Source organism: Oryza glaberrima, chromosome 9 (assembly GCF_000147395.1).
Source record: "Oryza glaberrima chromosome 9, OglaRS2, whole genome shotgun sequence".
Lineage (NCBI taxonomy): Eukaryota > Viridiplantae > Streptophyta > Magnoliopsida > Poales > Poaceae > Oryza > Oryza glaberrima.
In genome coordinates this window covers 11,207,451-11,212,449 of record NC_068334.1, presented here as the reverse complement: position 1 = coordinate 11,212,449, position 4,999 = coordinate 11,207,451, and positions in this window count along the sequence as shown.

Sequence of the window (4,999 nt, the reverse complement as noted above, 5' to 3'; positions counted from 1 at the left end):
CATAGTACCAGAACTTCGATCGATCCGGCCATTTAGAGGTGGCCGGTTCGATACCCCTCTCAAGCAAGCTTGCCTCCATCTCCTCCCACTTCGGCACGCTATAGCCGCCTGACCCCAAGTGGTGATGGTACTTCTTCTTGGCGGCATTTTCTTTGTTTCTTTCCATCATCGCCTGCCCTTGTTGTCCTGTCTTATATGCAACGAACTCGTCCCAGTGATCCCTTAGCTTCGGGAATGTGTCGAAGTTCGGTGTCTGCCCCTTCAGGATGTATTTCTAGTACAGATCTCCCTTGAAGCTCTGAAACTGTTCTGCCATTTTCTTTAGAGTCCACCTTTTCACTTTGTCCTCTGTACCTGCGGGAAGGGTGAATGTCTCGAGCATTGTGGTCTACAGCATCTCTTTCTCCGAATCTGGGACAAAGCTCTCATGATCTCCGCGTGCCCTTGTTCTGCACCAGTACACCGTACTGACAGGCACGTTATCCATCACAACCCAACCGCTGTGTCGTACGTAGTTCTTGGCTGCTTCTGCCGGGGCACTAGGTCGGCCGTCTTCGTCCACTTCCATTATGATGTGCCGACCCTCTAGCTTCTTCGCGGCACCTCGTTGCCCGCGTGCCCTCTTCTGTCCAGCGGAGGGTTGACTTCCACTAGCCTCCTCCTCCTAGTTCCCCTCCGCATCCCTCTCCATGTTCCCCTCCTGGTTCCCCTCTGCATCCCTCTCCACGTTCCCTTCCTCGTTCAAGTACTGGTTTAGATCCTCGTTCCCCTCTTCTTCGTTCCAGTACTGGCTGCTTCCCTCCGCGATTGTATCGTACAGTATCTGTTCCTCATCGCGATCAGCCATCTGTTCATACAAGAAATATTTGCTAAGTCTATAGGTCATATTTGCTTTAACAATCTTATATGCTAACAATTATATATGCTAAGTCGTCTAAGTGTCATACATTACAACCCTAGATAATCATATATGCTAAGTCTAAGTGTCATATATTAAATCTAATAGTCTTAATTGCTTTAAAAATCTAACAATCATATATTTACATCACTTGCCTGCGTGAATTCCTTCGAGGGCTAGCTACCACTCCGGCTTGAGGGACGACGACGACAACATCTTTTCTGCAACATACAAAAAAATGCATTAGGATAAACGCAAAGTAACATATATTGTATTTCACGTTCGCGTTCTCGTTAAGTTCACGTTTCGTTCACGATCGTTCACGTTCGCGTTCTCGTTAAGTTCACGTACGTTCGTTCGTTCACGTTAACGTACGTTAAGTTCACGTTTCGTTCACGTTCGTTCACGTTCACGTTAAGATCACGTTCGTTCACGTTCGCGTTCACGTTCACGTATGTTCGTTCGTTCACGTTCACGTTAAGTTCACGTTCGTTGAAGTTCACGTACGTTCGTTCACGATCGTTCGTTAACGTTCACGTTGTCGTTAAGTTCTCGCCTAAGTCACATTTCGTTCGTTCACGAGCGATCGTTCGTTCACGTGGCGGCAGCGGAGCGGCGGCGTGGCGGCGCGGCGGCGGCTTGGCATGGCGTCGGCGTGGCGCGGCGGTGGCGTTGCGCGGCGGCGGCGTGGCGGCACGGCGGTGGCGTGGCGCAGTGGCGTCGTGGCGTCGCGGCGGCGTGGCGCGGCCCGTCGTCGTCGGCAGTACCGGCGCGACGTCGTCGCTGGTGGCGGCCGCATCGAGGTCGGGGTCGGCATCGTCGGGAGGCGGAGTCGTGTTCGGCCGCGACGACGTCGGCGGCGGCGTCGGCAACGAGGCGGCCGGCGGCGGTTTGGGGAGAGAGAGAGAGAGAGAGATCGAGGTCGTCGAGAGAGAGAGGGAGGCGGCGGAGGCGGCGACGACGACGCCCACGAGACGACGGCGAGATACTACGGCGGTGTCGGCGCGGGGATGCCCTAGGCAGTGGCGGCGAAGGAGAAGCCGAGAGAGATCGATTGGGGAAAAACTTCTAAGTGTTGGTGGAGAAGACGAGGGCACGCATCGGGAATATATATACCCCTAGATCTTTAGTCCCGGTTCGTAAGAACAACTGGGAGTAAAGATATCTTTAGTCCCGGTTGTTCTCCTCAACCGGGACTAAAGATATTTTCCCGCTATTTCCAAATTCTTTTTAAACCTGGTTAGGGTTAAGAACCGGGACTACTGATAAACGCACTGAATATTGATTTTCATTACATATGTGTTTCTAAAATAGAAAATAATGCATTAAAATTATTTAAAGTCGAAAAATTAATGACATTACTTCGAAAAATTATTGTTGTCTGTAGTAAGTTAAGTGGATAAAACGTAATAATCAAATATATGATTTAAAATTAATAAAAATTCTAATAATCATATATAATTAGCATATGCATGATATTAAATTGTTAAAAACTCTAATTAACATATGTACATACCACATGCATGATTTAAAATTAATAAAAATTCTAATAATCATATATAATTAGCATATGCATGATATTAAATTGTTAAAAATTAAACTTTAACATATGTACATACCACACGCATGATTTAAAATTAATAAAAATTCTAATAATCATATATAATTAGCATATGCATGATATTAAATTGTTAAAAATTAAACTTTAACATATGTACATACCACACGCATGATTTAAAATTAATAAAAATTCTAATAATCATATATAATTAGCATATGCATGATATTAAATTGTTAAAAACTCTAATTAACATATGTACATACCACATGCATGATTTAAAATTAATAAAAATTCTAATAATCATATATAATTAGCATATGCATGATATTAAATTGTTAAAAATTAAACTTTAACATATGTACATACCACGTGCATGATTTAAAATTAATAAAAATTCTAATAATAATATATAATAAGCATATGCATGATATTAAATTGTTAAAAACTCTAATTAACATATGTAAATGCCACATGCATAATTTAAAACTTTTAAAAATTCTATTTATCGCATATAACTAGCATTTGCATGATTTAAAATTGTTAAAAACTCTAACTAACATATGTAAATGCCACATGCATGATTTAAAACTTTTAAAAATTCTAATTATCGCATATAACTAGCATATGCATGATTTAAAATTGTTAAAAATTCTAATAATCATACATAATTAACATATGCCATACAACAATTGATTTATATGGATAATCAATACATCCAAAATAGTTTACATCGTGTACACAATAATTACGACAATACATCGGCGGTGACGGTTGACCGCACGTACTTTCTCCTCACTATTGTTCCCACCTTGTGATCGCTACGTGAGTAAGGTGTGTCTTCATTTGATAGGAGGATGCTAGGGTCAATCGTCACCGTGAAAGGGGGTTGCCCATCCAACTGATCTTAATCCTCGTCAGTCTTGTCCTCAACTCCGACGATATTTCTTTTGCCTGGGAGAACCACGTGACGCTTCGGCTCATCAGGCCCTCTGCCCTTCTTTCCTTTGCTAGACATGTACTTCACGTAAAAGACTTGCGTTACATCATTGACAAGGACAAAAGGTTCGTCCGAGTATCCAACCTTGTTAAGGTCAACCATTGTCATCCCACTGTCATCAATCGTTACGCCTCCACCAGTCAACCTAACTCATTGGCACCGGAACAGAGGGACCTTGAGAGGACCATAGTCAAGTTCCCATATGTCCTCGATGGCACCGTAATACGTGCCAGTTGTTCCATCGTGTCCCATGGCATCGATACAAACAACGCTGTTTTGGTTCGTGCTCTTCATGTCTTCGGCTCTCGTGTAGAATGTGTACCCATTGATCTCATATCCCTGGAATGTCGCGATCGAGCCAGATGGTCCCCTCGCCAAGAAGGCCAGTTGTTGGTTAATCGTCTCGTTACCCATGAGATGTTGTCGTAGCCACGCGGGGAAAGTATCAATGTGATGCCGTGTAATCCATGTATCGGACTTACCGATGTTTCTGGCGCAAACTAGAGCCAAGTGCTCCTCGATGTAAGGAGCTACCAATGAAGATTGTTGCAGAACCGTGAAATGGGCTTTACGGAATAAATTGTTGTCTACCGTCATTATTGCTTTCCTTCCGAGAGTTCCCGTAGTCTCCCTTCATGGCGTGATTTAGGTACCCAGATTGGGCGAAGGTCTTCAATAAATTCTACGCAAAATTCGATGACCTCCTCTGTTCCATACCCCTTGGCGATGCTTGCCTTTGGACGAGCACGATTACGAACATACTTCTTTAGAACGCCCATGTACCTCTCGAAAGGAAACATGTTGTGTAGGTACACAGGCCCGAGAATACCGATCTCTTTGACAAGGTGACAAAGCAGATGCGTCATTATATTGAAAAATGACGGTGGAAATATCAACTTAAAACTGACAAGACATTGCACCACATCATTCTGAAGGGCTTCTAATCTATCCGGATCGATGACCTTCTGCGAAATTGCGTTCATGAAAGCACATAGCTTTGTTATTGTTGCCTGGACATTGTCTGGAAGGATACCCCTTATTACAACTGGTAGCAGTTGTGTCATCAACACGTGACAGTCATGAGACTTTAGGTTTGTGAACTTCTTCTCCTTCGTGCTTATTATTCACTTTATATTCGTGGAGTATCCTGACGGTACATTTATGCTCTCCAAGCATTCAAACATACTTTCCTTCTCTGCCTTGCTAAGAGTGTAGCTGGCTGGACTCAAGTAATGGCTTCCTTTCTCCTTTGGTTCCGGGTGAAGGTCGCCGCGTTGTTCCATATGCTTCAGATCATTACGTGCTTCCAGTGTATCTTTCGACTTTCCATATACACCTAGGAAGCCAAGAAGGTTTACGCAAAGGTTCTTAGTGAGGTGCATCACGTCGATTGCGTGGCGGACGTCCAAGAATTCCCAATAGGGTAACTCCCAAAATATAGAGTTCTTTTTCCATATCGCCGCATGACCATCTTCGCACTCTATAGGCTGGCTTCCAGGCCCCTTTCCGAACACTAATTTAAGATCTTTAACCATAGCAAACA